We start from the raw sequence: 26,129 nt of genomic DNA, 5'->3' as shown, positions 1-26,129 counted from the left end.
CTTGTCCTTCTCTGGACGCCTTCACGTCGAGTCGGCTTGTCGGAAAAACTCCTTTCCCGTTATTCTGGTCCATACCAGATCTTACGACAACTGTCCGACGTGACATACGAGATCGCCCCAGTCGGTCAGCCTTCAGTGTCTCCCAACGTCACCAGCGATGTTGTTCACGTCGCCAGGCTCAAGCCCTATGTCTCCCCATTAAGCGACGCTCCCTAACCTGCACCGGGACGGAGCTAACCCCACCGGGAGGGTGATGTTACGGTGAAGGGAAAGAAGAAGGTGACGCGAACGAGAGGAAGACGAAGTCTCTGGCCGTTGCCTGAACGCCATATTTCTTCGCTTGTAAATATACATCCTTCTACACTCGTGGGCCTGCTTTCTTCCTGCAACAATATTCTACGATGGATCATATCCATGTCATCAATCAGGTAATAGAGAAATCTGCGGAGTACAATCAACCTCTTTATATGGCGTTCATAGATTATGAAAAAGCATTTGATTCAGTAGAGATACCAGCAGTCATAGAGGCATTACGCAACCAAGGAGAACAGGATGCATACGTGAATATATTGGCAAATATCTGCAAGGATTTCACAGCAACCTTGGTTCTCCACAAGAAAAGTATAAAGTTACCTATCAAGAAAGGGGTCAGGCAAGGAGACACAATCTCTCCAATGCTATTCACTGCATGCTTAGAAGAAGTATTCAAGCTCTTAGACTGGGAAGGCTTAGGAGTGAGAATAAATGGCGAATATCTCAGCAACCTTCAGTTTGCAGATGACATTGTCCTATTTAGCAACAATGGGGACGAATTACAACAAATCATTGAGGACCTTGACCGAGAAAGTGCAAAGGTGGGGTTGAAGATTAATATGCAGAAGACAAAGCCTGGCAAGGAAACAAGAATTCAGGATCGCAAGTCAGCCTCTAGAGTCTGCAAAGGAGTACATTTATCTATGTCAATTACTCACAGGGGACCCTGATCATGAGAAGGAAACTTACAGAAGAATAAAAATGGGTTGGAGTGCATACTGCATACATTACCAAATCCTGACTGGGAGCGTACCACTGTCGTTGAAAATTGTACAATCATTGCATTCTACCAGTGCGAACATATGGGGCAGAAACTTGGAGGTTAACAAAGAAGCTTGAGAACAAGTTACGAAACGCACAAAGAGCGATGGAACGAAAAATGTTAGGCCTAACGTTAAGAGACAGGAAGAGAGCGGTGTAGATCAGAGAGCAAACGGGGATAGCCGATATTCTAGTTGACATTAAGAGAAAGAAATGGAGCTGGGCAGGCCAAGTAATGCGTAGGGTAGATAACCGGTGGACCATTAGAGTTACAAAATGGATTCCAAGAGAAGGGAAGCGCAGTCGAGGACGGCAGAAAACTAGGTGGAGTGAGGAAGTTAGGAAATTCGCAGGCGCAAGTGGGAATCAGCTAGCGCAAGACAGGGATACTTGGAGATCGCAGGCAGAGGCCTTCGTCCTGCAGTGGACATAAATATAGGCTGATGATGATGATGATGAAGTAGGCACTCTCAGCTTCTAATGGCGCTTTCCAGAGGGAAAACTCGGTACTACACTAAAAATGCCTTGGCAAGGTCTCGCGCCGGTCTCAGTGGCACTACTGATGCCAACGTGTGCCCTCGCGAGATTATAATTTTTGCAGCGGCCCTGAGTGTTCCTGTTGGCCCATTGGAAAGGGACATATAAGGCACTGGCTTGGAGATCTGCGCCTCAGACGTGCGTCCTACGCCGAAATCCCAGAAGATCATTATTTTGCATCGCTGTGTATTCTTCAGTTGAAAGACGGCGCGTCCTATACAGTACACTCAACGGAGTCAAGGAAGGAAAGAATGGAGGAGGAAAGGCAGGGAGGTTAACCAGTTTAGCACAACCGGTTTTCTACCCTACACATGGGAGCGGGATGGGGGCAACGGAGTCAAAGAATTGATTCGAGTATATAGGCCGGCTTGTGAGTAAGATGTATATGTAATATACAGGGTGTTTCAGCGAACACTTTCAAAAATTCTTAAAGTTTGCCTGTGGCAGATAGCCCAATTCTAGTTCATGAGCTGGTCTACTCGAAGAGGCGGACATTACTTGCACAAGAAATTGAAATGCATAATCAAATAATTAACAAAAATTCACTAATTATGTTTTTAGCTAATTACCTGATGGCCCATATTGCAATTGACAAATTGTAGCCGTGGAGTTAGCAAGACGGATTCACCTGGAACCAATTCTCAGGATGACACTAGTTTCGATATATTAATTCCCGAACTTTGCGGAGAAATGCATTGGCGTTCCAGTTAGTTCCTTAAGAAAACGTCGCTTTATGCATTGAAGCACAAAATTAATTGGAACGCCAATGCATTTCTCCGCAAAGTTCGGGAATTATTTTCTCAAAATTGGTGTCATCCTGAGAATTAATTCCAAGTGGATCCGCCTTGCGAACTCCACGGCTAAAATTTGTAAATTGCAATATGGGCCATCACAGGTAATTAGTTAAAAACTTAATTAGTGATTTTTTGTTGATTAGTCGATATTGCATTTCCATTTTTGTGCAAGTAATCTCCGCCTCTTCGAGTAAACCAGCTCATTAACTAGAATTGTGCTATCTGCCACAGGCAACCTTAAATAAATTTTGAAAGTGTTCGCTGAAACACCCTGTATATAGTCGAGGTGGTAACTGCATATGTCAGCCTAATTTCACACACGGACGACAAAAGAAAGGGTGGGGGGAGAAGGGGAGAGATTTGAACACCACAGACTGCCAACTATATAAGTTATCTTTTTATTCAGGAATTCAATGCATGAATTAAATGAATTCAGTTCTTGTCCGCAAAACTAGTTGAGATGCGCAAGTTCACTCAGATTCAAGAGGGGTTAACACCAAAAGCGTAGGGAATTTATACTCTTAAATTCGGAGCGGCGTGGCTGCTTCTGGTTGATTGAATGATTTGATCAATTTATTTATTTATTTATTTATTTATTTATTTATTTATTTATTTATTTACTTGTACTAATAGCGCACATAATAGCCAGCCGGAATAAGTATCATGCATGTTGCCATTAGTCACCTCTTTATCCTCTTCAACCCGTCCATCCCCCTTTCCATCTTCTACCCCTCTAGATTGCTACAATTCCGCCCAACCTTGCTTTCATTTCTTTCGGAATTATACTTAAAGACGTTGGCTATGGAGGCTGACATGTAAGGCACTGGCTTGGAGACCTGTGCCTCAGACGTCTTTCTTGGTCGATACATCAGTTTCTAGCTGCCCCTGTTGGATAGTCATTTTGATGAAGCTTTCTGCATCCGGGTTAAAACGCCAAAATCCGTCATGGTCGCCTGATTCGGCCAGTTGATCATAGCATCCAGCTTCTTTTGCCATGGTTCTTAAGTCGCACCTTTTTTATCCTGTTAGAATATATTTTTTCATTGCCGTGCACACTCACGTCATATAATTTAAATGGCACTCCAAATTTGGTTGTAGCTGGCGGGTAGCCTCCAAAACATAGCAGCTCCTGATAAACTTCGCTAATGTCGCCCCCGTTCTATGCATATATACGGTACCCGTAGTTGTTTCCTGCTAGGTTTTGTATCTTAACCACACCAGTGTACACCAATCCCGTGCCATTCCACTAAATATTTGGTTTCATTAGCTTCCTGTCCGGTCAGGAGAGCAGGAAATAGCATGCTTTCGATGGACAAAGCAGGCACTTCTGTAGTCTGTGACTGATATTTCAACTTTACACATACTCATTAAGTATTCAAAATGTTCCCATTGTTTACCCCTAGCAACTATTGGCTCGCAGTGGAATATATATTCTGGCTTTGGTTTACCTATATTTATTATGGACACCAAAGCTTCGCTGTCCACAAAAGCTCTCATGCGTTGTCCGTTCACTTCTAGCTGAACTTATGAGGTAGGCTTCCCGGCATCAGAGAGACAGTTTCAGTAGACAACAAAGGGGTACGCTTGATATCAGCTGCTTCTTTTTTTCTCTATTGCCTGATTTTTTTCTAGGTGAGGTTTTAGCGAGTACTCAAGCATACGAATGAAGTTCCGATGCTGCATTCTGCATCTCCATCGAGAAGCGCTGCATGCTCGAAAATAACATGATAATCCATAAAAAAAACTTGGTGACATTTGTTGACTCTCTGCATCCAAAGTGCGTAAAATTTTGCAACTCCAATAGTGCTTCGAGCATTTCAGGACAACTAGTTTCAACCACCCGCTCCAATTATTCCGGTAATTCACGAATAACGAGCGTAAGCACTGATTTCAAGAGCAGCTTCGGCTAGGCAATGTGAAGAGGCGTTTGCTTTCCTTAGTAGCAATACTTTCCTTCATAACAATAGTGCCAAACAGAAAAAAAATTCCGGCAGAAGCCATCTCAGGGTGACTGTAGACGTTAATGTGCTTGGCATTGAGGCAACGTACCGATGCACACTATTGCCGCCGCCGAAACGCGTCATCTGTTAGGCGTGTACTGCGACCGGGCTTCCCTCTGGACACACTGCGCCATCTATTGGCGCCGCCGCAAAGTCCGCGCGTGGCGCGTATTCAGGCAAGATGGTCTGAGTACATACGACGCCGGCGAAGGTTCGATTCCGCGAAGCATTGCATAAATTTAAAAAAAAATTTTTTTCATTTCAGAGCGGCACATACCAGCGACCCAAGTTCGCGAGAAAGAGGTTCATCGATGAAGCGGCTCGCATACCCAGTGACCCAAGTTGGTCCGACGCTTGGCTTCGAACCCGGTTCCCATAGCACGTCAGTCCGATGCTCTACCCATTAGACTATCGACTGACTGCTCAGTAACCCAAGTTGGCGGGAAAGAGGTCAGATACGCATAAACATACCACAAACGGCGTGAAGTTCCCAAAGAATGCTAATCACATTAAAATTTTGCAGTTTCACCCAAAGTGCAAAGAGCACTGATAGTAATAGCCATTTGTGTCGCCATTTTTTTTTAATACAGTCCGTCAAATAAGCATTGACATTCTGTTAAAAATCACTAAATATATTGCGAATCCGCTATGCATTCACAAAGAAACAAATGCGCTGACAAAGTAGATCAAACGTAGTAAGCTGAAATTTTCACGCATATCAATTAAGAAATATGATACTCAACAGGAAATTCTCGAAAAGAAACTAATACCGGTGCACATGTGGCCCTATAGAGTATAGTCGCCGAGGAATGCACTCCTTGCTTCGTACCATGCACCGAAGCTTTGCATACGGAGTCCGTGCGGTGCATTGCAGCAGCGCGCCGGATGGCTGAGAGCTTGAGACTTTAACATATACAGAGAGCTATACAGTTCACAGTTGCACTCCAAAAGGCCACCTGTGCATAGAGTAGTACAGTCCAAGCGCTGTCACATCTTATTTGTTTCTAACATCTACAGAGAACATGAGAGGAGCAACTGTAATGATAGACGCACCTTGTGTTTCCGGTAGCAGCTCGGAAACGACGACGACGACCCGCGCTGTGCTTTGCAAGAGAGCTCGGGCTGTTCGCTGCTTCAAGGCTGCTGTTTATCTGCTGCTCCTTACCTTTAATTAAACATTGTTACACAATGATTTCGTCTATTCATTGGACGCCTGGCGACTAACAAAACGGGAGAATAATGAACAGAGGGGCTCTGACTCTGTTCATTAGTATCCCGTTTTTTTTCGTTTTTTTTCTTTTTTTATTTAGTCATCTGCCAAGGAAGGACTAAATAGTTACATTCCGTAATTTGTACACAGCATGCATATCCTTGCGGTTACTTACCACGATTTTAGGAATAAATTCCCCCCCCCCCCATTATCCGTAACTATTTCAAAATATGTACTATTTCAGATAACGAAACGTCTCCACGCGGCCGCAGCGTCATGTTGGTGTGCTCAAAGCCCATGCCTTCCCATGTAGACGCCAGCATCGGGCTGCATGGGAATTTTATTGCAACCGTGCATTAGTCAATGCGCACCTTTACAACACACCGCGTTAGCTGAAATATTTTTTTTTTCAAAGTTTGTTAAAGTGTTCGCTATCCGCGAAAAGCGCACTTTTGCCGCTAACTAAGCCAATAATCCACTTTCGAAAAATCGACTATTAAGGCAACACTGATATCTGTGTAATACTACTAGAGGCAATAACAGACTTCCTTCGCACAGTCCTATGGATACCTATTGCAATAAAAGTTCGCAATGGCTTAACGAACGATCTGCATGTTGTCTTTACCGAGTCGGTTTTGAAAGCAACCCGCGTTTCAGACACGACAATAATTTGGTACGAGCCCATCGCAAGCCCGTGAAGAGCTTACCGGTGCAAAATCTGGTACAAAGCTTTGTGCACAGGTTTAATTCAAGCGCAGAACCATGTTCGTGCGGCAACCTGCTTCATATATAGTATTTCACGAACACCATTGCTCAAGTTGACCTGCAGTTTTTGACGACAGAGTTTCTTTCTTTCTTTCTTTCTTTTCTTTCTTTCTTTCTTTCTTTCTTTCTTTCTTTCTTTCTTTCTTTAAGAAAATTTGAGACACGTGATGGACTTGCAGAACCGGCAAATAATGTATTTCTATAACTCGAATCTTTTCGGCCTATTTTGGTAATGCAAAGAATCGAAAGTGAATGATCGGCTTTTGTGGTTACCCGGCGCAGCCTGGATGGATGGATGCTATGAGCGTCCCCTTTGGAACGGGGTGGTGGGTTGCGCCACCAAGCTCTTGTTATTATATTGCCCAATGTCCTACCTGTCATTAAAGAAACACGAAGAATTCCCATCACCAAACTTCTGAACCCCTATCGGGAATTTTGTTTTTGTACATCTCCATTGTTGGTCGTTTCCCTACTTTTCTTCCGCCAATCTTCCAATAGCCTCTTACTAATCTCTATTGCGGACTGTTTACTTTCCCCCTGCTCTTGATGAACCGAAGGGCTTCAAGGAGACCAGAGGTGCCTAAATCGACCTCTTCACATTCTAACAGAACATGATCCATCGTTTCTCCAGCTTTACCGCAGCAAGCACATGCTTTTTCTTGCTTATTGTACCTGGCTTTATAAGTGCACATTCTAAGGCATCCTGATCTCGCTTCGAAAAGTAAAGAGCTTCCATTTAAGTTATCGTAAATTGTTTCTTTCCTGATTTCATCCTTTCCTCTTAAGTAGTTACTCATACAAGGTTTCTTTTCCATTGCCACCATCCCCGAGATTGTCTCAGCCTCTCTGACTTCGCGCTTGACATTCTTTGTTGCCATGTTACTATACCGGCCACGTACTTGCTGGTAAGCTTCCTAGTTCTTTTCCTCCCCTGTAAATCAATGTTCTTCCTGTACAAATATCTGAACACTCTCCCAGCCCATTTACTTTCTTCCATATTCATCAGTCATTGTTCGTAATCAATTTCACTCTGAGCTTCCCTCACTTCAAAACTTGTCCAGCCCATATCATCCTGCACAGCTTCATTTCTAGCCTTGAGCACCTCGCATTGGACGTGAGCATGCGAGGCGTCCCACTGACCTTTGGTTGCCATCGAGTCCCGATTGTACCCCTGACTGCAAGCAAACAACCGCATTTCCAAATGTAAGTCCTGGAACCATTACACCATTTCACCTGCCCGGGAGCACCTCGTACTTATTGTATCCCCATAGCACTCTGTGTTTCATTATGGCCGCATTTCTCTTCCCCTTTGCTGTTATTGTTTTTTCCTGCGCTTCCATTTATCTATTGCCTTCGTTTATCCATATACCAAGGTACTTATATTCTTTTACACGAGGTATTTCCTGATCCTGTATTGATACTGTCTGTTCACAGTTTTCCTTGAAAACCATAACACCTGATTTTTTACCGCTCAATTTCAGACCTTAATTCTCGCCTTCCTGTCCACAGGTATTAGCCAGACGTCGCATATCACTTTACTTGTTAGCTATCAACACAATGTCGTCCGCTTAAAACAAACCGGGAAGCTGCTGCTCTACTATAGTACCCGCCTGTTTGTAGGAGAGATTAAACCCGATATTGCTTCCCTCAGCGCCTACACAGGCTCTGCGAGCGCCGCTCGCGTGACGTCAGAGCCAGGACTCGCGTCTGTAGTCTGCTTGAGTCCGGGAGGCGTACGCGTGCGTCCCATAGTGTTTCCGTTTGCTCGCTCTAGTTTTGTATGTTAGTACACTTCTGACGGTACTTTCAAATAACCTTTTAGGTTTTTTTTTTTTCATACGCGATTTTTCATGCTCGGATTTAAAACCTGAAGAAGCAGTTCAAGAGGATAATTAAAGCATAAACATGAAAAACAGGATCGAACATGTAAGAGACCAAATAAATATTTGCTGCGGTGCAACAACCATGTAACAAATGCTTGCTACGTATAACTTCTACAGCACTTACGTTGATTTTAATCCGTTACAACTTGTTTTGTCACGAGCAGTAGTACACGGTAAAACACAATTTTCGCATTTGACGTAATAGTTCAGCGGAAACCCGCTAGGTGGAGAGAAGTAGTTAAAGAGAAAATGAGACATCCATCCAATCATAGCAATTGCTACAAAGGAAAGGCCATACCGGTTCCTCGAAAGAAAAGCCTCACAGTTGAAGAAAAATTCGTCCTGGTCCGGAACTCGAACCCGGGACCACCACCTTTCCGGGGCAGCCGCTCTACCATCTGAGCTTTTCTGAGTTTTCATTTTCCCGGGGGAGGGGGGCTTTGTAGAGGTTGCCTGTGGCAGATAGCACAATTCTAGTTCATGAGTTCGTCTACTCGAAGAGGCGGACAATACTTGCACAAAAAATTGAAATTCATAATCGACTTATTAACAAAATTAAATAATTAGGTTTTCAGCTAATTACCTTATGGCCCATGTTGCAATTTACAAATTCTAGTCGTGAAGTTCGGATCCACTTGGAACCCATTCTCAGGCTGACACCAGTGTCGAGATATTAATTCTCTAACTTTGGGGAGAAACGTATTGACGTGCCAGTCACTTTCTTAACAAAACGTCGTTTTATGCATCGAAACACAAAAGTATGAATAGATATATAAATTATATGAATAGATATATAAACCACGATCTGATTATAAGGCACGCCGTAGTGGAGTACTCTGGAATAATTTAGACCACCTGAGTTTCTTTAACGTGCACCTAAATCTAAGTATACGGGCGTTCTAACATTTCGCCCCCATTGATATGCAGCCGCCGTGGCCTTGATTTGATCCCGCGACCTAATGCTTAGCAGTCCAATACCATAGCCACTAAGCAACCACGGCGGGTAAGCGCAAAATTAACTGGAACACCAATGGATTTCTCCGCAATGTTCGGGAATTACTATCTCGAAACTGGTGCCATCCTGAGAATTACTGCCTAGTGAATCCGCCTTGCGAACATAAGTGAAAAGGTATAGAGGCAACGCAAAAGAATCCTCAGATTATTTGGGTAACAGAACTCCGGTAATGACACTTTAGGGGCGGGGGGGGGGGGGGGGGGGGGGGGGTCAGCCCCCCCTCCCGTAGTCGGCGCCTATGCGGCCGGACCAGGACGAATTGTTCTTCAACTGCGAGGCTTTTTCTTTCGAGGAACCCGTATGGGCTTCCTTTGTAGCAATTGCGACGATTGGGTGGATGTCTCCTTTTCTCTGTAATTTTCGCATTTGTCGACTGACATATCTGGCAGTAGCAGGAGGAGTGAACTAGCACTGAAATAGAGATTCCGCGGCGCTCTTTAACCGGTGCAAGGACCATTAGGGTTACGGAATGGATACCAAGAGAAGGGAAGCGCAGTCGAGGACGGCAGAAAACCAGGTGGGATGATGAAGTTAGGAAATTCGCAGGTGCAAGTTGGAATACACTAGCGCAAGACAGGGGTAATTGGAGATCGCAGGGAGAGGCCTTCGTCCTGCAGTGGACATAAATATAGGCTGATGATGATGATGATGATGATGATGACTTACCAAAAGTAGGTTGTTTGACGCTGGTCGTAAGAAACAGTAACTATAAAGTAAAACGAGTTAAAACTGTCAGTTGTTGTCAGTATACAGAAAGGCAGTGGCCAGTATTTATTCCGTTTTAGTGGTGCACGCTCAACTCAGGTCAATGAGTTACAGATTTGTGCTGCTTCGGGAACAGTTATGACCAGGTTCGTTTTACAAGTCTGACGCAGCCGCTCGGCCCAACATCTTATGCTAGATATGCCTCTGAGACCGTGTGGTTGCAGCCAACAAGAAGTCAAAGCCTCCTCAGTTGTGCGGGACACACTGAAATTACAATAAATCACTGAGGTGTTCAATATCAAGCACACTCATAGGAGGCTTGTGGCGTCTTTCTTAGGCGAAGGTGCTTCGTGGTCTGACGAAGGCAACATTTCTGTGTGTACTTGAAAAGATGGTTCAAGAAATCACGCTGCACAAGGTTATTAGTTTTGCTCTTTAGGGAAGCACGAACTCGGCTCCACTATACCTAGCACTCCAACTGGCGCTGTAAAAAAATGCTTCGTCATTTCAATTCGATGTTGTAATGAACGAACAGGTTTCGCGAGCTGTAAGTACCTCGCGATTACCACGGCCGGTTGGTGCCGTTGTGAAAGGGGTGTGTCGTGTCGTCGAATAAAGGCAGCTGTATTATATGAACCATCCCATCACCTTTAATATCCCGGCTCTCGACCTTACAATGCAGCTTTAGCTCGAGGGCGCCTATCTATATATGTATAGGAACGAAGAAATCGTATTTTTCGGCAACCAATGCACCGATAATAATGATGTCCGTTGCATACAAAAGAAAGCGTTAAAAGTCCGCAACTGTAGGAAGTGAATTTTCCCTTTATTTACGCCAGCAATTTTATTGCGATAGCAATTATATGGACACTTCAACCGGATTTCTGCCGTCGGCGTCGCCGTCGCCGTGAGGTTCCGTATAGATAAAATCTTCGCCGCGCGCCGTATGACCGAGCGCACCGTCTCTTATCTCCACACGGCTCTGACCTTTGTATGGGCTGTGCATTCAGCGCGCAGTTTCCGTTGAAGCGATAGACCGCACGTACCTTCGCCCGCTGCGGCGTATGCGCTTGCTGTCAGCGTTTTGGCAGTCGTTGTCTGTAGTCATTCAGTGTGATCTATTCATGTTTGTTTGAGCGCGCTCACACCACGCTTGTTTATTCAGTTAGTAATAGTCGGGCCACATTTTCCAACGCACGCTACACATGCAATGCTGCCCGGATCGGCAGTGCAGCGCTACAGGTGTGTCCCTTCGCACGCGCTGCCCACGGGAAGCGCTTCTCATCAACACCACCGTTTCACACGCGCCTTCTCGTGGTCATCGAGTCTCTCTTCATGTCGGTCTACTTACGCCGCAGCACACCTGCTTACTTAATCAGCTCATGTTTACTACAATTCATATTGCTAACAAAGCCGCTCACCTTACTTCGTATGGCATTGCTGTGTTGCTATCGCATTCATTGCTTCGCCCTTAGGGCGAAACTGTGACAATTTTTTTTCTTAGCAAAACACTTCAAAATTTCAAAAGTTGAAGAAAATCAAGTACCAAGTTTACACCTCTGTAACATAGCAATAAAAAAAACGATACTACATGTATGAAACTGCACCAAATAATTCGTCTAAAGCGTACACCGGGGATGCATCAGATATACTGTATACGGCAAGTTAATTTATTAGCAGGGCTCTTACAAAACGTTCGTAAACACCTACAACTGAACATAAGCTGTAAGCTGTAAACTCATATGCTATAAGACTTGCCCGCTTGAGATACTCTAACAGATGCAGTTTACAAAACCGCGATACGTCTTTTTTTATTTATTAATTTTCTTAGTTTTTTTTTTGTTTGTTTTTTGGCAGAGTTAAGAATTTGTAAACTATGTTTCAGCTTTTTTAACTTGTCACATGTCGACAATTGCAAAATATTCGAAGCCTTAAAATTCTGCTGTCTACAGTTGCTAGAGGTTTTTTTTTTTTTCTCGTATGCAAGAAAATTAAATCGATAGGCCCAGTGGTTGTCTCACGAAAACATTTCTTCGTATTAAATTTTAAATGTACTTGAATTGGGAAATCGGGCAATTGGCCCCGAGCTAAGTTTCCTCTTAATCATTTTTTTCTTTTTCATTCGAGGCAATTTCAGTCCAAGTATTCGTTAAGTATATATACAGTATATATGACACGCAGCCGTAATAAGAGCCCTCAACAACACTCTTCCTGCCGCTAGTTTCGCAAAGCTCGAACAACAGTGACAGCGATAGGCAGCGCAAATATATACGTCCCGTGAGACTTGCAGTGTTTCGCGCAACATCAGATGCAATAAAGAAGCTGCGCACCAATAGACCTCTCCCTATTTGCAAACAGCGTGACGTCACTGAGGGGTCAATACACCAATAGCGAATTTTATTAAGACCCGTGAGATCTGCGTTACATCGTGATAATTTCAGTGGTTTGCCTTTTGGGCATTCCCCGTGGTTAAATGTATACACGTAGCTTCGGCTGTGGTCAAAACATCGTAGGAGCTCATTTGTAGTCATACCTCTCAGTCGATAAATTATGCTCAAACGACGTTTTTTTTTTTTTTCAATTTTTTTTCTGCACACATCGCGGATGGTCCCGAAATGCATGCGCTCACTAATCATCGCGTCTCATTCATTCTCACCTGTTCAATAATTACGGGTCCTGAAGTTCTATCGGAGCCTGATCACTACGACTGGCTTTATTAGACGCAACACGCGTCCACAGTCTCATAAGCGAGATGTATTGGTAATCGCGTAGTACACCACGCGCGCGCACGCCCGCACACACGCACACACACTGTGGTCCGTTTCCCTACGCAAAGGTAAGCCGATATGGTCGCTGTTCTCGCCGCACACTTTACCACAACAAATGTGGCACACATCCATGGAAAAGTCGATATTCTTCATCGCACAATCCATCACAGACCACCACCAAGTGGTTCACGTTCGCAAGTAAAAAAGGCCCCAGCGTCGCCACATTTTCATCACGTAGTTTACCACACGCCGATGTTCTCCGACACACATTACTGCTAATCTGGCTGGCAAGAGAATTGTGGAGGTTCACGTAAAAATAAAAAATAAATAGAATAAATAAAAACACGCGTCCACGTGGCGGCCAACTATACTGCGCGACTGCACCACGCAGAAAGCCGGCGGCGGCTGTTTTTTACCAACCAGGGTCACCGCACGTGCGCCAGTGACGTCACTCTGGGACGTCGCCGGTGCGGTGTGACGTACCCCAGGAGAGGTCTATTCCAGCCTGCGGCTGTGCGTCTGAACTTCGGTTTTACCCGCCGCGGCAGCCCATGCAGTGGCTATGGCGTCGCCCTGCTGAGATCGAGGGCGCGGGTTTAATCCCGGCCGCATCTCGATTGGCGTGGAATGCAAAGATGGCCGTGTTCCGTGCATTGGGTGCACGTTAAAGAACCCCAGGTGGTCAAAACTAATCCGAAGCCACCCCAACTACGGCGTGCCTCATATAAGATCGCGATTTTGCCGCGTAAAGCCACAGTATTATTATTACTTTTTAAGCGAAGCTTTATTGGCTCACTTGTGTTGGGGTCGGTGAAGCGGAAAACTATCATCATCAGCATTGGCTCGAGCGTAGTTGTCTTCTTCCGCAACTAGCTGGTTGGCGCCCTTCAGGTTGCGCTCGTGCTCGTGCCCGGCACGCGCTCGTGCCACTGCTCCTGCGTTCGTCGTCGTAGTCTCTTCCACAGCTGGGTGGCGTTGCTGCTAATCATTCCAGCGTAGAATTTCACTTCTTTTCTGTCGTCGTAATGGGGAGGCCGCGTTCACGGGGGCATGGGCCATTGTTTAATAGGGTATGAGCCATTCATTGTCTTACGTGACGGACCGATTTAATTTTGAAGCAATTTAATTTCGAAGAATCGAAAGCGGCAATGGCGGTCGAATGCTGCTAACCACGCCGCCGAGCAAACTCGAGATATCGAACGCAAGAGACAACAGCGGCGAGCAGAGAACCGTACAACGCAACGGAAGGAAAAGTTGCACGAATGGGAAGGAAAAGTACAGAGGTCAGCCCTCATGTCTAGAACAACGGAGCGTCGCGCTCGGGACTGCACGAGCGACATCTACAACAGTTTGAAATAGGCCACATCTGAGCATGCGCGGTGCCAATCACGCACCTGCCTCGCATTTTCTCTCCTTGTTTATCGCCGCGGCTGCAACAACTGCTTTGGCCGTCAGAAGCGCTGTCAACTGTGTAGCGATAAAACCCCTATATATATAAAAAGTAGCGCCATCCACTTCCCTCCTCCTCCGTTCCACTATCGCGCTCGGCGCGACCAGCGCGATCGAGGCGCGATATCGGCAGTGGCGCCGCCTGCGTCGGGCCTGCCGTGGCAGACGACAGCTAACGCGCTACCAGAGGAAATCCGAGGAAAACTTCGATCGCGCCTGTGGAGAAGTTTTTGATGCGCGATCTTGCTTCGTCGGTCAGTAACTGGTCTTAATAATGCCGTTTTGGAAGTAGCAACGCGACGATGCGAGACGGCGCAAATATCAAGTGTGCAGCAAGCGTTTGCGCACGCCGGATGGTAAACAAAAAAAGCCTTTTGCCCTCGCCTTGTCGTTTGCGGCAACTTAAGGCGCAGCAGCATGCTATCACAACGAAGTTCTTGTCCCTAACACGTTTGATCCGTTTGTGCGTACAGCACTTTCGTCGGACAGGCCCGAGAATGGCAGTCGGAGCGCGCTGGAAAGAAAAAAAAATATACAAAAGCGCAACGCGTGCTTCCACGTGACATGGATTGGCCAATGGGGGAGCGGAGGAGGCTGGGGCGACAGGAGGAGGCGAGGAGAAAACGCCGGGGTGAGCGCGGTGGCGGCAAGATCTAAGAATGGCGCTACTTTTTATATATAGGGGCTTTATGTAGCGACGAGAAAAAAAGCGTGGAATCGCCCGGCTCGGCGCCCTTATACTGGGGGCTTATATTCTCAGTTCGCGGTAGCGTCCCACATATATCTCGCGCATCGCGCCCTGGATTTTACATTGCGCATTGCGTTTATGCTGTCTGTTAGGAGTGAATTTTACAAACCTACTTTCATAGTTTATTGGTCGTCAACCCGCCAATTATGCGCTTATTACGAATAATTAATCGTAGGCTTAGATCGCACACAGAAAAGTGCTGCCTATATATCCTGAACTTATTAGATTTGTTGAAATCAACAAATGTAGGTCCCTCAAAAATGCTGTCAAATGTGAGCACATCATTCATGAGGGGTAGGCGGAAGCCTTTACTTGTGCGTTTGGTGAGCGAACATTGTCAACGCTGACGGTACTGCAAAGTTTGAGGAAGAGGCGACTTATATAGCCACTGCAGAACCCTCGCCGTAGTGCTTGTCATTGGTGCGGCAGAAGATTGCAGTGAGGCAAACTAATATCGCGTTGCCGCTCCACCAGACGCTCTGAATTCTCGCAGAGAGACAGTCGTAAAGGTGAGTGGGGTCATTCCGCAGACGTACCCACTGCTTTTCAACAGCGCCCCACAGATCCTCGGATCTTGTCAGGCCGGGCTGTGTGGCGAGATCAGACGTCATGCAATTTTCAATAATATTGAGGTCCGGGCTTCTGGCAGGCCAGTCTAAGGTCATTACGCCGAGGCTGTCAAAAGGCTTTCGAACTTTGGTGGCTGTGTGGACGGACTGCTGAAAGTGGCAGAGTCCATCTGGAAAAGGGCCGTTTCTATTAGGTCCGTGTAGGCTGCTGCCATCATCCGCCCTTAAGCCTGTGGAGCGGTCACTGCTCACTCCACTGCTTGAAGCGAAAATTCCAAACGTATTTTTCGGCATCCCTGCGTCGTCATAAACCGTACTTGCTTAATAATAATGATAATAATAATAATAATATAATAATAATAACAAAACTTGTCTTCAGCACTGATAAGCAGCGGCGCGGCATTGGAAGAAGCTTGAATGCTAAGCATTAAATATAACGTTGCTGCAATACTCTTGTCCAGAGGCGTACACATCAGAATTCCCCATTCCCAAAGCCAAATACAACATAATCACATACAGTGTCATTATTGCGAAATATTATTTAGTGTCCCTAATTACTACTAAGGCTATGTCTCGCTGTTAGCATGGCTGTAATCTTTGTCTTTCATAAAAGAATATACTCTCTCTGTCTTTGTCTAGAACATTCTGCGGAATATTTTTGCGTGCTAATGGAATATTTGCAGCATAACACACGCTAGAAAACCAATATTACCGGCTGCTCTCTGGACGCCACACGTTGCCTATGATCCCAGCATGTACAGAAGGTGGCTTCGTCGCTGAACACAACGGCCCATCAGTTGTCTGGTGTCCAATTTTGGACAACGGAAGCGAAGTCCATGCGCTGATCCCTGTGGGTTTTTTCAAACTGGGTCCTCTGAGCAGCAATTCTGCTTTTTATCGCGGTTGAATGAAGCCTCCGACGTATGGTTTGCGTGGAAACCTCCAATCCCAGAATATCTCGAATTTCCCGGGCGCTCAGCTAGAAAGGGGTCTTCAACAGACGCTGCTACGATCAGTAGCGCTCTTCATCGGTTGTAGCCCTTTCTGGGCGACGACAGGCAGCATCAGCAAGCCGACCTTCCTTGTAAAAAGCTTGGAGCACTCTGTTAACAGTTGCCAATGGACGTCTCGTAACCGCCTATATGGTTAATTGAGTCATCGTGCGTCCCATCACCGTGATGGCTTTTTTTTCATCGAGTGTCAAGCGTGGTGCCATTGTTGAAGTTCTAATGCAGCATCAGTAAAGTCGCATAAAGAATATATAGGCATTGCTGCAGCAGCTGGCTCACTCGCGAACGCTCCAAACGCTAAATTCAGGAGCGGCCAAGCATATCCTCTTCCAACCAGCCTGGCGCGAAATACCACAGAGAACTTTATTCAGCTGATAAGAGCGTGCAAATCTGCTGCCGGAAAAATGCGACCATGAACGCAGAATAAGCTTGCAGCCTGGCTTGCATCGGGCGCCGAGAACTATTCGCTGCGGTAGGTTTTTTTTTTTTTTTTTTTTTTTTTTTTTTTTTTTTTTTTTTTGCTACACCGTTGACAGCGCTTTTGACGGCCAAAGCAGTTGTTGCAGCCGCGGCGATAAACAAGGATAAAAAATGCAAGGCCGGCGCGTCATTTTTGACGCCGCGCATTCTCAGATGTGGCCTATCAAACTGCAGATGTCGCTCGTGCAGTCCCGAGCGCGACGTTCCGTTGTTCTAGACATGAGTGTTGACCTCTGTACAAGGAAAGGGAAGGAAAAGTACAAGGAATGGGAAGGACAAGTAGTACAAGAGAAGGACAAGAAGGATAAGAGAAGGGAAAATAGTAAGTCAGGTACACACACGACAAACTTCGCTTACCCCCATTTTCTCGACAGGGTAAGGGCTGGTGATTTTTTTATTTTTTTCTTCAAGCTCTGGTTTTGCATGTGTTCACCCGTCCGCACTGTATCGCGTAGTTTCGGGCTGCAGTCGAGAGAATTATAATTTTTCCTTTTTATGAACCTTCCTCGTCCTTCCCCAGAAGTGACTTGCCCTATTCACATGTCTTCAAGTTGTCGGTTAATTCACCCTCGCTCCGCAATCTGCTAGCTAGCTGATTAGCTCAGATAGTAGAGCCATTGGCCCAGCAAAGCGTTGGTCCCCTGGCTACGTCCCTGGCTGATAGCACATGTTTTCAAAGGGCACTCCAGTAGGTAACGCCTCTGAGATAACACAAAGCCTATATGCACTTTGATTAGTGACGTCACGCACATTAGCCTACAGCACATAATACAGAGCGGAAGACCAACGAAGCTTGACGCAGCTGTTTTTTTTTTTTTTTTTCCTTCTTTTAGTGTAAAGTACGGTTTGCAACTTTAGTGTCTGTGGAAATTATCCAGGACGCTTTGCGGCAAGCAGATATGCAGTGCTTATCGCGTTCATGTTTTCGCCACTACGTGCTTATATCTACGAAGGCAGCCGCCCAGCAGCTTGATTTCATAAGTTGGAGCTACCAGCCTTTGTACCATCCAGGAGGCGTTGATCCGAAGCGTTTGCCGCGACGAAAAGCAAATAAATGCGTCAGCGGAGGGTGTTGCAGAGCGGTTTCAAGTGAAAATGGCCGGGGCGTTTACGGTCGGCACTGCTTTTGCTTCGTATAAGCATTTTACCAGCGGCAGCCAGGCTTAGAAGCTGCCCTTCCTATGTAACCACTCAGCAGCTGTGGAAGAATTCTTGGGCTCCTCACTTATCGTCACCCGCTCCATTGTCTACATTTCAATCGTCGCTGACAGTCTCCGTTCGTACGTTTAGGTTAAAGAAATAGTCTAACAACGTAAAAGAAGTGGCAAGCACTTGAGCTAGCGCATCCCTTTTATCGTGTCCTTCGTCTTCTCCTTAGCGCGAAACGAAGCAATGGAACAAAGTCAGAAACTCCCAATTCCCCGTGCACGTACGCCATGTGCTGGGCGCGAGTGTGTTCGGCCATCCCATAGGCGTACTTACCGGGGAGGCAAGGAGGGCACTTGACCCACCCCCACTGTCAAAAGTGAGAGGGGGGCGAAGCAAACTATGCCAAAATAGTAAACTAGGTTTCATTCACCTTGCATCCGTAACGGGCAGACAGAAAGAGGGCCCCAGGGCTATGTGCGGACGACATAATGCCACTAGCGGACAATGCAGGGATATATTTCACTTATGGCTCTAGGCTTATTTGTGGAAGTGGGTGTGGGAAAAAGAACGACATTACCTCGTTTATCTTAGGCCGGTACATATTTAGGAATGTGCCGCGAGTGCTCCGCATTCCCACACGAGGGAAGCGGGGGGAAGCAAGCACTTTGCTTAATATGCAATTTCCTTGCTTTATCCAGAGCAACAGCAAATAAAATGCCTACTAATTATGATAATCTAATGACACCAAGGATGATGACGATGTTTATTTCTTCGGCGTTTAACTCGCAGTAATTTAAGAGTGAATGAATATATATATATATATATATATATATATATATATATATATATATTATACACACACACAACACAGTGATAGTGTTTTTGTTAATCAGTCAAATTCGACCTCAAGCCACCTCCTGAATTGTAATGACAATGTGAACAGAGCACTGAAGGTACACGTTGGTTGGACGCGTGGGGAGGGGTTTTAACTCGGCCTCAGGGGGGGGGGGGGGGGGGTTACAACACACGACCCCCCCCCCCCCCCCCCGTCGGTCGGTGCGCCACTGGTGCGTGGTGCCTTGTGGTAAAATGAAAAGGCAGCAAATGAGAATGCTAATGATACACTATCACAGCGAACATATACAGGGAACACTTCGTGTTTACTGCAGAAACATAGCGCATCGACGCTGCACCGGCGCGACGCCGCTTCCGGCGGCTCAAACATTGGTTATGCAGCTTCTATTCCAGGTAAAATGATGTCCGCTAGATTAAAGTGACGCGTTTATATTGTTCATTTTATATAAAAAAGATGTGTCCATGATCAAACGTTTAAACAAAAGTTCCGATAGAAATGAAGTTCAGCTGAAGTGCATGGCTATATACCGACGGTGCACTGCGAACCGGCTCGGCCGTACTCGCATTGCCTATATCAGCATCTTTTCTTCGTGTGAAATTATTGCGAGGAGGGGGTAAAGCGGCAACAACGGTAACAAAACATTGCTGATTGGGGGCGTCGTCCGTTCATTCTGAAACGCCGTCAGCTACAGATTCGAAGTGAACAGTAAAAGGCCTAGCCACGATATCGGTGTCGAGCGATCAGCGACGGCGAGGCTGCCGGCGACGCCACAGCGTAGCCGCGACCACTCCTCTGTCGCTGAATGGCCACGCCGCTGTGCCGCAGGGAGATCTAGCAGAGAGATCCGCTGCGTGGCAGGGAGATCTCACCGTTTTCCAGCATGACCGCCGTCGGCCAACGGTCCGCGAACTGTTAACGGCTTGCGGCGAGTTGCCGTGTCGCTAACGTGGACGCGCCTTCAATTCCGGCGCCGTGGATACCATAAGTGGCTCCAAAGAAATCAACGTCACTCTGCTTACGAAGGAAGTCAAGCCACCTCCTGAATTGAAATGACAATGTGAACAGAGCGCGGAAGGTACATGTTGGACTGGTGGGGCTGGACGCGTGGGGGGGGGGGGGGGGTTAGAACACCCGAACCCCCCCCCCCCCCCCCCCCCGGTCGGTGCGCCACTGCTCTGTGGTATTCTGCAGACAGCGCCATGCCTCTTCAGGGCCTTTCTGTAGAACGTCCGGGAGCGAGCCCATAGGTTGAGAGCGTCGATTGAGGCGTGCATCAATCGATCGCCAGCTAGTGGGGTTCGCTGCCGTGGTTTCCAGCATCGTGTGGCGCCCACTTGATCGTATAGTCTTATGCCCTTTCTCTCAATAAAAATGGGCCCGCATGCAAGCATGGTGCGGTAGGCTGTGGCGTCATGTCTTGGAGGTCCCTTTAGGTCACGCAGTGCCAGGGTATTGTCCGAGTAATATTTCTGGTCTGTACAGGCCGCTCTGGTAAGTTGCCAACCAGTCCTCGACGTCTTGGTCGTCAGTCCCGCTGAATATCGGCGGGTGACGCTGAGGCAGCACGCCGGGACAGACGGTGCATGGGTTGAGTCTGAGAAGGACCTTGGGTGGTAGTTTCTTCAGCCATCGCTGGCGCTGGAGGCAGGGTACGGCTACGTAGTTCCAGGTTGGGAGACTAGGAGATACCCAGCACCTTTCCACCAAACTGTAAGGGGGTTTATTTACAAGCAGGGACTATACGTAACAACAGCCTTGGTCCAAGAGCGTCGGTCACTGTCTCGCGCTCTCCGGGCGGCTGGGCTTCGTCATCCTCACTCAATGGCTGCGGACTCTCTTCCCCACTACAATACATTTATGCCAGGGTGCTTGAGATTCCACTGAAAGCAAATCAAGGTTGTAGAATGACTCTTTGTGTATTTTATGATGAGTCCTCATGATTACAGAGTAACTAAATATTTGAATATTGTAAAGTCAGTCATGTTCCGTTTCTTCATAAAAACGAATGAATCACCCGCTCGAATTACATGCGCGAATTATTTATTGGCCACAAGCATTTCAAGAAAGAAAAAAATATTTCGCGGTTGCTACCGACATGCCCAACGTAAACGTCACGTAAAACACGGTAGTGCCTTCACCAAAGCGGTACTTTGTAATGATAGATATCACTCAGACGTAAAAGGGAAGTAATTTAGCTTAGCAGAATGTTCAATTTACCCTAAGCTTAATGTCTGTGCTCTATTTCTTGCTACAACTGCACAGAAATGGCAAAAATAGGTCATGTCCACAAATGTGGACGCCGTGTCTGAAGGGGCTAATGACAAGCGTCTACTACTGCGAGAACAATGTTGAATTTTTTTAACACCCTAGAAATCTAAAGTGTGATAAGTGGGCAAAGTCTAAAGTGTGATAAGTGTGCAGAGACCCACAGAAGTGGGTGCTGAAAAAAAATACTAGTGTAATTGAAGAGGCATACGAAAGGGTGATGCGTCACTGCTAATGTCGACATTTCATCACATGGTCACCATTCGGTTACATCTTTGTGCCTCCAACTGTCCGAAACCATTGGAGGAATTTAGAGAAATTGGCCACGGTGCTAGTGTTTTAAAAGCGAAGCTTTTCTTTGCGAACCTCGCCGAGTTTCATGGCCGTGGGCGTTGCAGCCTGGCTGTTCCCTTGCCGAATAGGCCAACCAATCACAGCGGAGCGCGCGCTCGCTGAGTTCCTTGCAGCACCACCAGATGGCACTCGCCTCCGCGCATTCGTAGAATTTAGAGGGGAAAAAAGGACTAAAGAAATGTATACAAAAATGCTAGAATGAAAACATGTATAGCATATACCTGATTAAATCAAGCAGGCTAGGTGACTATTTGCCACCACCCCGTTTCAAAGGCGATGCCAATAAATCATCATCATCATCATGGACACGGTGGCGCCAGCCGTGCATATGAAAGAAAAAATAAGGAACCAGAAAGCTCGCCTTCACGCATCCGCGGCTGCACGGTAATGAGGAAGTCAACACTTCTTGCGGATAGGATGGATTCGAATTGCGCATCGTACGTATGCGCATGCTGCCTCTGAAACGTTGATGCGTTCAAGGCGTCCGTCGTTCTCGCTAGCAGTCAGCAACTCCACTTAACAAAATGGTCGGTATAATTTGTGCGCGTCCGCGCTGTGCGAGTGTGCGCGCGCGTGTGTGTGCGTGCATGTGTACGTGCGTGCGTGTACTCGTGTTTTGACTCTCTATGCACTCACACAAAGCTTCGCTGTGTATAGATTCCAACTCGTCGGATCTGCTGAATTTTTTCCCTACAGTGGCAGCAGCATAGTTGCAAATGTGCGCAAACAAATTGTTTGTGAAGAAGCTAGCAACAAACTAGTTGCCTGTTAACATTCCAGTTACATCCAAATCAAACGGACACACTTCATTAGTAGACTGATACACAGAAACGCCGGTGCACTGTGCGATTGCAAGGCAAATCTATATGCCATATGAATTCCAAGAAGGTTGAAATTACTACCTCGAATCGGGGCAGGATTAAAAAAAAAATGGGCCCCAGGTTATGCTTGCGGTATGTTTAAAAAACATTCACTGGAACTGATAAGGAACACTTCTGCATCAATGAAACTGCTCTCATTTTCCTGCCAAAGTCCAAGTTTGGGCACACTGCATAATTTTAAGGTATCTAGTGGAATAAATCAAATGCAGAAGGCAACTGTAAACTTTTATACATAAAATTTTGGCTTTTTTCATGCTGAAATGTTTCGGCTTTTCGGTCACATGGAAGTGATAAGTCGGCAGTGTCTTTAAATTATTTTTGTTACAAAAAATCATGAGCTATTCCACTCTGTGAAGGTGGATGACCAGCTAAGCTGTTTCGCACACGACACAGACATGACACAGAATTTTGAACGAAGGTACGAACACATTTATTGTCTTGATCGGTGATCATTATTTGTCTTGATTGGTGGACAATTCGTGCTTGTGGCCCGCCGGCGCCGATTGCACTCTCGCATCTGATCTCGCGGTCGCTCTTCATAGGCGCGTTGCTCCTCGGGAGTCCGAACTGTACGCGGCCTCCCCATTACGACGACAGAAGAGAAGTGAAATTAAAAATGAAGAACGGCAACTTGTCTTTTTGGTTTGTTTATATATCGCCACCACGGGAGAGCGGAAGGAAATTAGATACGCAAGCGCTTGGAACGTCGACAAAGAAAGGGCGGTGCGAACGTAGACATGGCCGACGTGGGTCGCACAGCGGCAAATCTTTAAGAAACCTTTATTATCTACCTGGGAGTCTACTGATCTTGAAAATGGTGCCTATTGATAACTAATCTACTCAAAATGCATATCCGAGGGACGCCGACGAGCCATCTGTGGAAGACGACGACGATGTACGCGCGAGCAGTGGCACGAGCACGTTCGCGCGGGACCTGAGGTTTTGCTCCACGGAACCCTAGCCATAAACAGCTTCACTGTAAATTATCGTGTTTGCGCACTAGAACCACGAACTGATTATAAACACGCTGTATTATGGAACTCAGAATTGATTCCCACCGCCTAGGGTTCTTTACCACGCACCTTAATCTAGGTGTACGAGTGTTTTTACATTCTTATTTCACGCACGCCGTATTGGGGGACTCAGAATTGATTCCCACTGCCTAGGGTTCTTTACCGCGCACCTTAATCTTAGTGCACGAGTGTTTTTACATTTCGCACCAATTAAATTCCGCTCGTAGCAACCGGAATCGAACCCGCGACCTGAGCAGCGCAGCGCGCCGGCTTGGCTCGGCCAGCTCGTGGCCTTCGAGATTGCACAGATCCCAATGCAATCTCGGAGACCACGCCCAACTGCGAGCCGGTGCGGCGGGCCGCAGGGAGAGGGAGAAGTGAATGCACGAACTGGGCGTGACCCCTCCCCCCCCCCCCTCGCCTCCCGAGATTGCGCCGGGGAGGTCTCCGAGGCCAGGCCCAGCTGTGGCTGCCTACGTGTTGCACCGTAGAAAGAGAGAAGTAAATGCACTAAATAATCGTTCGCACCACCGCGCATAGCCGTGCAGCATGTGCGACTCACGCAAGCTTGCGCGTGGCCCCCCAAGATTGCACCGAGATCTCGGAGACCACGCCCAGCGGCGCCTGCCTGCTCGGCACGCCGAAGTGAATGCACTAATATTTCACACCGCCGCGCGTAGAGAGATAGTGGTTGTGAAGAGGAAGAGGCGCAGCGTGGCGCAGCCATGCCGCCAGGCACGCGCAAGTGTGAAGTCAGTGGAGAAATGCGACAGTGAGCTGCTGCTTGTAAAGTCACTTTAACTGCTCGTGCGCAGCTACGCGCGGTGGTGAGAAAGACCAGTGTTGCTCGACGACGTATTCGACGCGGGAGTTTTGAACTGCCGTGCCAAACCCCGCGGAAACTGATGTACTCGGCGAGCAACGGTCGGGCATTTCTTGGTTTCGGAGACGAAATTAGTTCGTTTATCCACTGGTAGGGTAATTTCACTTCGTTAAAACGAGGTTTTACGTACATGGATCTCTATGGGGATTTCAATAGAAATTTCATCTACTTTGTTATATCCATATTTCGTTATAGCATTCCGTTTCGTTATAACGAGGTTCTAGTGTATTGCTATAAATTAACATTTGAAGTTTCATTAAAATCTAGTAAGTGCGCACTAGTAGAGCATAAGAGACGGGCGTGGACTACAGTAGTCAACTACCAATAATACGATGTTGCATATCAACAAAAACACAATACAGTACAGTTTCGCCAATTAGGCTTTCCTACTGAAAGCTCTCAGATGCAGCCCTTTTGCACTTGACTTGTGGGATTGTGGAGCCTCCTCTGGGAAACTTCATGGCTTAAAAAAAAAAAAAGCTGAATTTGGCAGAGCATATCCAAGTCCACTGGCACAGATTAGGACAATGTGGCTCTGTTTGCGACGGGAAATTATAATTGCATAATTGCATGGCCCTTTCAGTCATAATTTTTTTCTGTAACTAAGTCATCTCTTGGCATAGAGGAAATGTAGGGTTTCGAGAAGGGTAAACACGCATTCTAGATTGATGCTATACTTACTGTATAGAAATATTAGAGTGCCTACATTTTTTTTCTTGCTTTTGTTGTTTTATTAGACAGCTTCCAACTGTTATTGTGGTACGGAGTTTTAATTTCTTGAACAATCAAGAAGACATTACACAATTTCTTAATGTGACCAGTCTGTGTGCCAAGTGCATTGGTGCACTGGATGCCAGGCACTTGCCTAAATGTCATTTTGAGGCCCCTCCTTTGGATGCAGTTAACAGATGCACTTGCAAGGTGGCATCCGTACCTCGCCGCCACCTTTTGTGTAACAGTGGAGAGAAGTCAGTTGCCATTCAATCTCAAAAATGGAACGAGTACTTTTCAAAAATGGAGCGAGTAATTTTTCAGCAATGCCAAAAGCACTTGTTGCTTTAGGATCTGCAGGCTCCCTGCAGACTGTAGAGCTTTCAATGAAAATATACCCAACATGGGAAGGTACCTCATTGAGCATAACTTGCGTCACTTACGAAGCTCACTGTGCTGAAGTGTCCAATACACATTTGTATTCCCAGAGTCATCAGCACACGATCTATACAAAGTATGCACAGGCTGCCAGTTTCACCTGCCAGTGATGCAGGGAAAGTGGCATGCAACAAGAAGTTCATACTGAGTCGCTTGTGGGTATGGTGTGTGCACCATGAGGAAATTGGTGAGCGTCCATGTGTTGAAGACATAGTATCAGGACAGTCTAATGACGCTTGCTTAGGTTTTATAACATGCCCCATTTATAATACAGTACCTCGTTCATATGCGTTGTTTTTTTTTTTTTTGGGGGGGGGGGGGGGGGGTGCGAGAAAAACGTACTAACCGGAAAAGTGTACGACCCGGTCACTAAACAATTTGGCAGACTCAACCGTAGTTGATATATACGTAATTCGAAGCGTTGCGCCAATCGTTGCAGCATGAGACACCGGCGCGCGCCGAGCTAGTGGGGTGCGAGCAGTCCGGGTTGCGTGTTGTCGTTTATGTGGCTACGGCAAGCTTACCGTTTTCGCTCCTCGAGTTCGGCCTCAGTACGCTTCCAATGGCATTGC

The 26,129-nt window shown here is 46.5% G+C and overlaps 1 long non-coding RNA gene across 1 annotated transcript in view; it reads left to right on the top strand.

Moving 5' to 3' along the window:
• LOC119436632 (uncharacterized) overlaps nt 1-5,483 on the top strand; it is a 44,543-nt gene extending 39,060 nt beyond the window's left edge. The window contains exon 3 of the long non-coding RNA XR_005189088.2: nt 4,671-5,483. This is a non-coding gene — a long non-coding RNA (uncharacterized LOC119436632). The remainder of the gene's footprint in view (nt 1-4,670) is intronic.
• The last annotated feature ends 20,646 nt before the right edge of the window (nt 5,484-26,129 follow it).

This window comes from Dermacentor silvarum, chromosome 1 (genome assembly GCF_013339745.2).
Source record: "Dermacentor silvarum isolate Dsil-2018 chromosome 1, BIME_Dsil_1.4, whole genome shotgun sequence".
NCBI lineage: Eukaryota > Metazoa > Arthropoda > Arachnida > Ixodida > Ixodidae > Dermacentor > Dermacentor silvarum.
Note: the sequence above shows the minus strand (reverse complement) of the source record. Positions and strands in the feature narration are given on the sequence as shown.